The sequence below is a fragment of the Meleagris gallopavo genome, chromosome 1, assembly GCF_000146605.3.
Source record: "Meleagris gallopavo isolate NT-WF06-2002-E0010 breed Aviagen turkey brand Nicholas breeding stock chromosome 1, Turkey_5.1, whole genome shotgun sequence".
NCBI lineage: Eukaryota > Metazoa > Chordata > Aves > Galliformes > Phasianidae > Meleagris > Meleagris gallopavo.
The window spans coordinates 180,301,107-180,313,695 of record NC_015011.2 but is presented as its reverse complement, the minus strand read 5'-3'; the positions used below and the strand labels follow the sequence as shown (position 1 = coordinate 180,313,695).

General features: G+C 40.9%; 1 protein-coding gene across 3 annotated transcripts in view; it reads right to left on the bottom strand.

Moving 5' to 3' along the window:
* The window catches only part of MTMR2 (myotubularin related protein 2), a 43,632-nt gene extending 31,574 nt beyond the window's left edge, over window positions 1-12,058 (bottom strand). The window contains exons 1-2 of one of the 3 annotated variants that reach the window (XM_010729114.3): window positions 11,961-12,058; window positions 8,921-9,026 (exon numbers count right to left, since the gene is read on the bottom strand). The gene's annotated coding sequence lies outside the window, so the exon portion shown is untranslated. Of the gene's footprint in view, window positions 1-1,197; window positions 1,395-2,265; window positions 2,588-8,920; window positions 9,027-11,960 lie in introns of those variants that run through there. The other 2 variants (XM_003203502.4, XM_010729113.3) reach the window with 2 other exon arrangements.
* Window positions 12,059-12,589: the final 531 nt, after the last annotated feature.

The following is a 12,589-nucleotide window of genomic DNA, read 5'->3' as shown; positions in this document are numbered from 1 at the left end:
TTTTTAGTCTTCTTTGTAAATCAAAGCAGTACAAAGTAGTAAATCATAGAAACCTTTTCCTTTCAAGTGTCTTCTGGTTGTCTCAGACCATGCTCATCTACCACTCCCCCTAAATTGCCATCCCCCGTCCCTTTCTTCTTCCATGGTTCTTGCCATGTATGTCAATCAACAAGGGACAGAGCCACCGTGGTACATGAATCAGGGTATATCATTACCCTAACAATAGCGTGAAAACCCCTGAAATAAAAAAGATACAAATAACTCCTTCCAGTCACCTCAGAAAGTACATGGAGTCCTAATTCTGTCTAGCTGATGTTAACAAAAGCTGCAGAACTTACACAGATATGCACAAAAGACTCACACGCTTATCTTGGATAATTTTTCATTGGTGCATTGATTTTCACTCTAAGTGAAACATTTTGTACAACATAGAAAGGGCAAATTTTGAGGGCACACTTTTTTTCTAGCATTTTGCTGCCAAAATGCTTCTGTCCTTCTGTTTTCCTAATGCTCAATTAGGAGAGCAGTAAAACAGTAGCACTGCTTACATGATAAATACTCCTCTAGACTGCAAATATTGTACTTTGGAGAGATTTTCAGCTGCCATTTAAGGCTATTTTAAGTGCACTTTGAAAAGATTTATGTACTACACATCCTACTGGAAATGTAATAGAACATAAATTGAGCAAGTAAATGGACTCAGTTGATTATTTTTGAATCAGTAAGAATACCATCACAGAAAGAACAACAGTATCTCTGCATGACTGAAGCACAGGGACTTTTCTGAGGATTATGACCAGATGCAGTGGAAAATTAGACATTCAGACCAGCAAGACCTTAATTATAAGGAAATGCTTTGTGTCTTATCCTTTTGGGAGAGAAGAAGTTGAAAAAGGGAAAAAAAAGAAGACCATGGGCTCATAGAGCATTCCAGAACAGAACACAGAGAATCAAACATACTGTTAGAGACCACATCAAACTTATTGAGCTGCTAAGAGAACAAATGAGAAAAGAAGGCTTCCTAGCTTGTTTAAAAAAACAACACAAGAGGAATTTAAGTTATCAATAAAATGTTCTGTCAACAGACTAAGACATTACTCCAGAAGACAATAATCACATTTAACACATGCTATAACTGAATTTTCAACTGTGTTCCTAGTCCAAAAGAACAAATTGCAAATTGTTATCCAGACCTACCGTGTATGTTTTCAGAAAGCATAAAAAGGCTCGAGAAATCCACTTGCTTACTTCCCACTGCCTTAAAAAAATCTTTAAACAGAAACTGAAGGCTAGTGTTTTTAAAATAATAATAATAATACAGTCAGCAGGGTAAGAGAGGGACTCCCCTGGAGGAGGAAGTAGCCACTCTGCAGAATTTTCCTGGGGCTTTCTGCTTTGTTTTCTCCACGATGAACCTCTGCACTCAGACTCAAGCCTCTAGTGATGAAGAAGTCTCTTTGGGCTGGCGAGACTCGTAGGCCCTTGCCTTCTAAGGCAAAGCTTAGAAGCTCAAAGGAAAACATTGTTGAGGGCCACTCGTTCCACCACGGCTGGCTTGTCTCTTCAAGTTCGTATGGCTTGGTGCCTCGAGACAATTCTCTTATTGGGCTCCAGCAGAAAGTCATCATTGACTCAACACAGCAACAGTCCCTGGCACAGAAGGTTGCTGATATTATCTATTCAGACAAGTCCAACATTTTTTAATGCAGAACCTTCCTCACTGCCAAGGGTTCTTGAAAGACAACAGTTCTGTTCTCCACTGGCTGCTCAAAATCTTTGGAAAGCACATCAGGCTTACTCCCTCCTTTTTTGGTTTTTACTCTATTTCGTTTAACAAACAGCTGATAAGGGAAAACAGATTACATTTTTTCAAGGAAAGCCTTAAACTAATTCAGTGAGATTCATAACATCAGTTTGAAGAAATAACAGAAAAAGGCTCTGACAACCAGGAGTTATACATTCTGCCAACCAAAATAAGTTACAGACAAAAGTGTCTCTGTTACCAAGAATTTCAATTAGGAAACTATTGTTATGTCAAATAAGGAATTGAGGTATAAATAATTATATATTTACAGTCAATAAACAAGCACACCGAGGAGAAGGATGATGCTTTGTTCAGTACAAAAACATACACAGAAAAATCAAATCTTGGCAAGTGCCTCATGAAGTCTCGTATCTGACTGCTCCTTTTAAATACCATGCTTGTTCATTCCTGTCAGATTCCTGCTTCATATACAAAACTATAAGAATATGAATAACTCTTACCCAGTTTTAATCAGCAAAAGGAGAACTCTTGCACTTTGTAGCTAGGAGAAATATGGCAGTTGGTTAGGAAGAGCTGAAAATGTTACTGAGTAACATCTGAAGGCCATTTGCTTTTTCTTCTTATTTTCAATTCCTAATAGAAGGCAATAATAAATGCTTCCAGAGATTTCCTTCACTGCACATTACTTCATACTCAAACATTCAGGTACATCTATAAAATAAAAATTAGCAGTGATTGCTGTCTTTGCTCTCTTTTAACTAGAAGAGCACTTAGGGAGTATTATTTCTGTGTAAAGGAGACAGAGAACTGACTGCATCTGGCTTTTCTTCCCTATCTCATTTGCATGAAATCAATATTTTGCAATCCAGAGCTTGGCTACTCTGCTTCTGCTTCCTTGAAAGGGGGAGGTGCAGAAAAGGCCTTACTACAGAGAGGTGGGGAGGGACAAGACTTTCCAGTTTAAAATGAAAAATAATTGTAATTCTCATGAAATATGTAGTATTTACAGTCCTAGAAAGTGGAGTTCTGGAAAAACAAGTTAATGGCAGGGGCTAAATTCCAGCCACTCACTGGACTGTCCTGGAATGACCATGGTTACTGACAAGAGCGTTATTCATGCTCCAGAACCTTTGTGCCTTTGTTCATCCACAGCTTAATGCTCCAGCAAAGAAAGGAAACTCATTTCCCACAGACGCACACACGCAATTAGCCAAAAATCAGAGTTTCAACACAGAATTGTTCTCCATAAGATTTTCCTGCTTCTCGGATATTTTAAGTCCCTCTGCTTGATCCCTTCGACAGTGTGAAGTTTCAATCATTCTTGGATTTGGCTCTGAGCTCAGCCACGCATGCAAAGGGGCTGCGGGAACACTACATTCATATACACAGCAAGGTTTCTTTCTGCCCATGAAGCTTCCACTCCCGGACATCCACAGCAATGCAAGGTGTGCTCTGAGTCAGATTATAACAGAGTCCAAAGTGATGACAGTGAGAAACACACATAGTCAGGTCTTCACAGACTGACAGTAAAAAGATGTACTGTTTATTTTATTTCACTGCTGTTTGCATCTAGCCAAGTCTTTTGTGACCACAGGTCAATTATCTTCGCCATCTGGTGGCTTAGGCAGCATGGTCTGTAATTTAATATAGTCACAGTCCAGTGCACTGGGAAGAACAGCTCACATCACAGGAGACATCTTCACATTTCCTATAAGTTACTCTTCTTACAGGCAGTCCCACGCAAAGAGTCGAGGGCCAGTCTGAAACAGGAGAGTTTATCCCCACACATCTGCTTGCAAAGGATGGGACAGAATGGCAGGGTCTTGGACAACCCAGAAGGTGCTTAGGTAGAGGCTTTTCCATGATTTAGTGCTTCAAAGCTAGCATCATTCACTAAGCAAAAGGTCCCTTAAAAGCAAAAGTAAAAACACAGCTAACATGAATGCTTAAAGCTTAAGAAGTTATGCCTCTCTCTAAACCCAGCTCTTATTGAACATGTGTTACACATAACCAAAGCCTGACACTTCCTGCATTGGCAAGGAGATAGCAGTGGAAAAGCTCACTGAGGCTAGTTTTAGTGATTTACAGCAAAGGATGGGGGAAAAAAAGATCACATCTTTCTTCAATATGTTTTTCTACTAACATGCATGCTCTACATAAAGCCAGTCTAAGATATTTTGCATTAAAGCTGGAATAAAGTAACACAAAGGTGGCAAAGTCAGTAACTGGCATTTTGGTTAATCTTGCCCAACACGGCCTGAGAGACAGGATTTACTTGAATTTTAAAGCTTTACATCTGGACAAGTTATTCTGAACTGTCTTCATAACTGGAGGAGACACAGACAGTTTTCAAATGAGACAAAACTATACCTAAAGGAGCAAAGCTAAACTCTCTTTGCAACATCCTATAGCAAGAGCTTCTATAGCTTAGCTACATGATGTTCTCACCTAGCGAGGACATTTCCTTAAAGCCAAGATAAATCACATTGTAAACAATGTCTTTCTTTCCATTGACTACAAAGAAATTGTGGTTGACTAGCTTGAATGCAGACTAGCTCAAAAGAATTTAATTCTGGATACCTATTGAAGACAAGAAGGGCATCCATTTACTATCTTGGAAGAAAACTACTTCATATATCTTCTGTCATGCATCAGCTATGTATCTTAGAAAACAAACCACAAAGGCTTGCCTAAGTCTTCAACAAAGCACGCAATGGATGACAAATGAACGTTATGCAAGCAATTGTGTGTTCCTTTCCTTTCCTAACCTTCGAGTCTCGGGCACGCCACGATAATGTTCTTGTATCGTATCTATAAGCCCGTTGCAAAACCACTGATTCCTCTTACACTTACAAAAGGAGAAAATTACTACTGTGGATGGAGCAAACAATCACAGAGAAGGGGACGTGCTTACACAATGTTTTGCTGGATTGCAGAGGAATATCAGGAATTGTGAATCTCAACGTCACCCTCAAAGAGAAGAATAGCTCAGTGGTACCAAACAGCAATGGTAAAAACAAAGATTAGAACTACTTTTTCTGACGGCTTTGCAACTAAGCAGGTGACATATCTGTTTGCCATGCTGGAGGCTTGCTAACAGATCTTCCTCTGTCCACAGAACAGACGAGAAGCAACAAAAAGCCAATATTATGAATTTCTAAATTCTGGGTCAGGCTGTTACTGTATACAACCCAAAACTAAGCACAATCAACCTTTAACCTTCAGGCAAAGGTATCATTCATAAGGAAGTGCGACAGCAGGCTCCGCTGACCTCATGCATTTCTTTCCATCTGGGGATGGAAGGGATCCAACCCTTTTATGAGGTTTATTCCAAAGCTTTGAATACGGTATGAATATGGTAAACTTCAGGCATTATCGTATAAATCAACAGCCAACTCAAAATGAAAGTCCCAAATGATAAAAGCTAGAGTGTTAGCAACAAAGCTTAAGAGAAGCACAATAAACTGCACAGGCTGATGTGCCCATAGGCATAGGAGAAAACAACATCTATAAGACTTATGAGCAAGAAATCCACTGTACTTTAATAATCACCACGTTTCCAGATCTGTAAGACACACTTACATACCTTTGGCAATGTTGGCTCTAGGGTGTTTTTAAAATCTCATTCCAATTTACAGAGTATCTATGAATTTCCAGCTCATTTTCACTTCCAATTACTGCTACTCAATTGTGTTTTTGCCTGATCTATAACTTATGTTAAAACATATGGTGGTGTATTTGCTAAAAATTCTCTGAAAAACTGCATTCCCCAGATCAATTCTAAACAGCTTCAGACCTGTGATCAGAAAGGGATGGGACAGTAGGGGAATAGAACCTAACAGTGGTTAGGGACACTTGGTGGGTGGAGGGTGGCATTCTTTTAGTTTTACTTTTTGTAAAGCCAACTGAAGCAGCCAACATTTATTTAGAGACAGTTTATGAAGTGAAAATTCCAGAGATTGTAATGGAAAGACAATTTAATCTTAGCTCCAGTTACTGAAGTGCTCAATATACATCTGAAAAAAAAACAAAACAAAAAAACGAAAATAAAAACAATAAGACTTCATAAAAGTTATTATGAAATACTTTGGAGAAACATTTAGGAAAAATACTGCACATGCATTTAGTAGGAATCCCCAGTGGTTGTCTCATTTACCTCATTACACACATGCATGCACACACACTGAGTGTTAATTGCACTCCAAAAGAAATCTGCAGGCACAGACTGCAAGAAATGATATGGGTCCTTCCCCTCATTCCCTTCCCCTGATGAACGCCTACTTTTCTTCTAAAAATTCCCCACAGAAGAAGAGACTGCTAATTGTAGCTATCACAAAGTGTTTTTCCATCACCACAGAAATGTAATTCCTAAATTTGAGTTGATGCACACGCAGAGGCAGGGACCGAGTTGATGTAGGAGTGATGACGGATCACTGCAATTCATTCTAGAGGGGAAAATTTAAATACACATCAAGAGCATAATCCCACAATTGGCAGATCCACTTCAAAATCTTGAAATGCTTATTTTCAGCCTCTTAAAGCTAACTGATGCAAGCCCTTCCTGTGAGAACATCGTGTAGCCCAGGCACTTGTCTCGCATACAACAGAGCTAGCACAAAACGTGTTGCTGTATCCATTAATGGTACAGCATCATCTGCAGTATCAAAAGGCTGAAAGAAAAGTGTAAGAGCAGTCAGGACCTTGAAAAACTTTTCACTGCACTGGCTTAAAAAAAAAACCAAAAAACTGTGAAACTTTCAGAGGACAGAGATATTAATTCAGAAAAAATTGGACAAAGAGAGATGAACCCAGAGAGAGTGTGTTCGTTCTCCATGAGAGCTGAAAGAAACTGGTTTTGCTGATCACCACAAAATAAATCTCCCATTCCCAGCTCATCTCACTGAGGAGCAAACACCAGGCCCCAGGAATGAGCCCACAAGCACTGACATTGATCTTAGGCTATGGGACTGCATCCATTTTTGGTATTGTGGCAATACCAAAATAAGAGGCTGCCCACTGGAAGGGGAACTTCTTTGCCAGCTGCAAACCAAAAGGAGACAAACAGTTATTGCTTGAATTCCTGTAGGAGGGAGAAAGGTAGTTTGTACTAATGGAAATGCCACTTTTCACACTGTACTTCCCTACAAGCAGGACCATGGGAATCAATGCTCTGCAGGCCTGCATAGCATCGACAAGCAGCCACCGAATATAAATGCAAGATCCAGCTTTGTGCTTCCATCCGACTGCATCGCAGCCACTCACAGCACCTCAGCAGCAGCAAGCTGTAAGGGGAGCACAGGAGGTGATGCTGGTGCTGCACAGCAGTGGTGATGCAGGTTAACAGGAGAAAGCATTCTGCTAGCAGAAGCATGTGCTCACACTTGGCTTCAAGCACCTTTATTCTAGAAAAATGGTTCTCTGCTTTCATCACCTCTCCTTAAACACTATTCTAAAATGAAAGGGGAACAGTATTTCTTCGAACCACAGCAGAAATTTAGGTTAGTTTTTTTTTTAAAGGGTAAGCTGTGAAGAAATCATCCTGCAAATTATGAGAACCGTGGCACAGCAAGGAAGGAGGGATTTCTAATGATCTCCAGAAACAATACATATGCATCTTCTGACTGAAAACTGTATCATGCTGCTAAATGAGCATTTCTCTGCAAACATAATTTGACAGGAATGCCTGTCTAGTAGGGATTTCATGCAGCCAAAGTGACAAAAAGAAAGGAGACGAGAAGACACATCTGGAGTTACAAGGAGGAAATGTTGAGCCACGTAAACTACCACAAAGCAAAGACAACCTTGAATTTAGAAAAAAAAATACTGCTTGGTTCTCTGTATATGAAGTTAATCCTCCAGTGTAAAAAAACCTGCAAAACAGCAGTTGATCTGGGCATCAGAACTGTAAAACAAATTTCAGTTATGTAAAATTAAGTTAAAATAAAAAGAGGGAAGAAAATAAGGCAATGTAAAATTTATGTATGACATTATATCACAATCACAGGTGTGGCAGTGCTTGCAATCGTATCTATTTATACCAATTAATTGCTTCATCTCAGCCTAAAACCTCTGCTATGTGTTGGAGAAAACCACCTCAGCTTCACAGAGGAAAAGCTTCAGAGCTGGTACAGAGCACTTTACCCCAACAATTTCTGAGGATTACCCCTCATACCCATAGGTAAAAACTGTGAACTAACATTTACACATAACCTACTGATTCTTTTTCAAATTGCTGCTTAATACTGGCTAGTAAAACTCCTTAAAAAAGGAAACATCAAAGTCCTTGCCACCTTTGAACACCTTTCTGTTATTGTAACTACTCACAGGACAAAATGAACGTCAGAGAAAGGAATTAGTTTTGTGTTAAGAGTTTTCATGCAATTTTATGGCATTCAGATTTCACAGAGCTGCTCAACCACAGCTGAGAAATGCTGTAAGTCATTACCAGAACATACCAACACCACTGCTTTTACAGTTAGAGACTTTTTTGCAAAGGTGATGAATATCAGCAAACCCATTGGTTTCATAAGGGGAATGTACAGATAGTTTAGTTCTCAAAACTCTTCTGAGCTAAACTCAAACTTTAGATTTGACATTAACAAATCAATAACAGACTTAAAAGAGCCTTGTCTGGGACTTTTATGTGAGAGCCACTTCTTGTAACAGAAGACCATTTTAGCAGCTTGAAGATAACAATCTTTCTCTGAAAGAAGATACTTCCAAGGACTCCCTGTTTACAAACAAGGAGTTTTCAAAAGAGAACATCTCAAATACACACCAGAGGAAAAAATATGATTATACAACTGGCTGGTTGAGGATCTTCACTTACTTAAAGCACTTAAAAGAAAAAGGAGTTCCTTTGAAAATTCATCTCCAAATGTGGGTTGCAGAGTCAGCTTTTTGAAGATTAAACAACTTTATAAAGAAGGAAATAATATGGTAGAGATTAAAGTTCAATTTCTATTTCACTTGTTTGACTTTGGGACCTTTTATCCTTTGGCTACATAAAATTTGGCATTAACCTGAAAGCTAGAATCATTTTACTCTATCCAAACTCAGAGGAGCAAGAAATGGTCACTGTTGGAGACCACAACACATACAGATAGGTGGATAGACACAGATTTTTTCTTTTGTTCAGACAAGGGGTGTACATACCCTTAAATCTGGAGAAAAGTTGTCTGCTGAGGTGGAGACCGAGTCTGATGATACAAGAGAAGCAGATTTTGTATGAGCAGAATGGTCCGACTGAGAGGTGGAAGCACTGAAAAGAGAAATACAACACTATCAGAATGGTGCTCAGGACTGCTCAGAAGTCTACAAATAAGGCCGCTCACTTGCAGCTGTATCAGGCAATTTTCCCTGGTTTCCACCCTTTCCATTCTCAGTTATTTAGTCCTCAGCAATGGTTTCAGAGAACCTGTTCTGCCTTCCTTTACTACAGATCATAAAAGCACACACAATTCATTACCAGATCACATCTCAGACCAAGCCAACACTGTCACGAACGCAAACCTGATCAAATCCTAAATCAACGAAATGAAGGGGCTCCATTTCAGGCTTTCAGATGGGAGAAATTAGCGCACTGCAACTTGATGAAAACAGACAGGATCCTGAATGCACGCCAGCACAACTCCAACCGCAGCTTTACAATGGTGGAATGAATTCAGAATAAAAACCTCTTTCCACCACATGGAACTTTCCTCTTTCAGGTATAAGCACAGCCCCAAGAGAACGAAGAAGAGCCTCCCAGCATACCTCTCTGGTGATACAAAGTGTGATTTGCTAAAAACAAAGCAAAACAGCTATCATTTTTTCGACCCAGTTTTTCTAGGACAGCTGTAAGCAATTAAAATAAGCTTATTTTATGACATTTTCATGCTGCAAGCTTTTCTAGAATCGTAATTGCTTGAAATTAGCATTTGATAATAATGCTTTTAAAGCCCCACGGGACTGCAAAGAAAGACCTCTGTGGTGCAATGTTCTGCCATGGCACGACAGCAAATGCTACCTGGAGCAGCTCATTCCCACATTCTCAGTGACTCCAGAAAGGTTTCATCTGGGTGATACAACACCCTTAAAGAGCAGCTACCTGACCAAGGCAGAAAACTCACTGGAGCATTATGTTATTAGTTGTATTTAGTAGTTATTTGACAACCTTCAAACAGCTTTATCTGAGCTTCCAAAGAGCCTGGAGATCCGTTAATTGTCTGAAAATTGTTTTGCTGCTTAACTGCTGCTAAACAGCCACTGATAGGCCAGAATGTTCCAGTTTTATTTCTATTCTTTGAGGTTTGGCAAAGCGTTAGGCAGGCAGTGTTAAAAACATGAGGTACTATGGTAAAGTTGGGCTCTTGCTGGGATTGACTCCTCTCTGTTCAAGGATTAAAGAGCACTGGCAACTTCTTTTAATTCTATGATGCAGAAACTTTGAAACTGAAGTTTTGGGAACAGTAAAAAAAACATTTAAATAAATGATAACATTGTGCCAACTGAATAGCACGATTCCACTGAATGCATTTATTGTACACAGTTCACCAGCTAACCGTTCTGCTTCCAACACACTTAACTCTTTGAGTTTACCACGATGTTACTTTTCAGAGGCACAGACAGAAAATAATTCCACACTGAAGTAAAAAGAACCAACTCAGCAAAGCTACTCAGATACACAGGATGTGCAAATGGTTCCACATCACAACCAAACTGGCAGAACTACTCTGCTGCTGAGTGCTGGTCATGCTCCTACTCTCCTCCTCCTCTCCTTGACTTGGGCTGCACTCCGCTGCTATGCATTCCCATTGTGAACATCAGGATGTGTGGTTTGATTTGTTGATCTGCAGGGGCAGCAAACGATTGCTAAACACAAAGAAAGTCTTCTGCTGGATCACAGGGCTGATTGGATTAATTACATGGCCACATAAAACAGAGGCAGTGCACAGGAGAAAGAGGGAATCTGTATCTGGAGATGATGAGGAGGGTTGAAAACACTTCTGCGTGCAGCAGCCTGCAGGCATGCTGAATGAGGCTTAGCCCTAAACCACATCATCACATTGCTTTACTTAAACCAGCTCAGAGCCCTGGATGTATTCCCTCAAAACTCATTTCAGTCTGCTCCCTGTACGTTCAGTCTTTACCTTCCAAGCGTTCACCCTGATCTTTGCAACTGTATAACTGATTGAGGTTTGAAGTTGTGTTAAAATCTCCCCATCTAATCATTCCACAGTGCAGCACCACCTTACTGTGCAGCAGCCCATGCAGGGATAGCTCTAACAGTTGTCAGCTGGGAGTCAGCAGCTCTGCCTCAGTCCCACAAAGTCAGCTCCAGCTGGGGCAACTAAAGCTTCAGCAGAAACCTCTTGGTGTATTTAAATGCATTTAAGATCAGTGACACAGCTCAACGTTGAGAAGTCATTTAGCACAAATGTAAATAGCAAAGCAAGGGATGTACTGACAGCTAATCTAAGCTCACATGCCTGCACAGAGAAGGCATTTGTTTGCACTGTGCAGAGCAGCATATTTACTGACCAGCACTAAATCACTGAGCACAGGAACAGTAATAGAAGCATTTGCATCAAGAATTTCATGTCCTTTCATCACAGAAAATGGAGCTGGAAAGGCCTCTCATGAGTAGTGGTAGTCTCTCCCTCTGCCCCCAGCTTGGACAAGCTATACCCAGGCAATCCCTGCAGCCTGCTCACCTAACCTGCTCATCACTGCTCCCAAACAGGAAAAACACTAACAAAAAGAGTCAAAAAGAGTCAGTTGTTCTGCTTGCACAACTTGTCTGCCCTCCTGCATCCCCAGCCTTTACCAAATAAACAAGCAGCGACTGTCTAACCATCTAGACCAACATTTGTTATGAAATTAATTTTACTTCAGCAGGCTGAGGGGCCAACTGCTTTGTGTGGGGAAAAAAAAAACAACAGACAACTGTCTAAGTGTTTTGTGTTTGTTGACCATGCCTGGCTTCGAGTGAGATTCAATGAAGCAAAGCATTTGCATTTTAGAAGGCATTTTTCAGAGGCTCCCAGCACCACAACCCTTGTGTTCCTGTGGCAGCCACCAACAGCAATGTCACCTCCTGTGACACCAGAGACAGCTCTGGGAGGTGCTGCCTGCACACAAGTGAGCAATAGCACTCAGTATGCACAGGTTGCACTCGTTAGGCTGGCTTCCTCTGTGCTCATTGGTCACTCACAGGGAGCTGTGATGGAGGAAGGTGTGAGGTACTGAACTTCTGCTGCTGCCTCGCCACTCCCTCCTGCCACGAGCAGGCAGCTTGCACGGCTCCAGTTCCACTGCTCAGCCAAGTGATTAATCTGATGTCCCTGCAGGCACACAAGAAGTTTTTTTAGTTTCAGTGGTTTAATAAACAAAGAGCTCTCCCTACTGTCAAAGCAAAAAGAAAGACCTTCAAGCAATGCAGCTTCATGTGTCTGTGGGGTGGGGGAAGGAGAGGGTGCTGGGGCTGCCATGCAAGGAGCAGAGCTCCCTCCATATTTGCCTCCTGCTCTTCTGCACCCCGTGCAAATCTTGCTGCCACTGCAGTTTCTCCATATTCACCCAGCTTCCTCCAATGCAAAGTTAGAGCTATCTCCAAAGTCTTTTTGGCAGCGGGATGGGGTAGTACTGATGCTAGACTAAGGTGCTGAGGACACCTCTGAGAAATACCCCAAACACCTGACTTTCAGAAACAAGGCAGTACAGGGCAAACCTGTATAACAGCACAAGAATGATGGTCAGATGCTGCTGCTGAGTTTGGTTACAAACATTTGAGAATGCAGGTATGTGTGGCCTGATTTCAGCAAGAGTTAGAAATCACTGGAG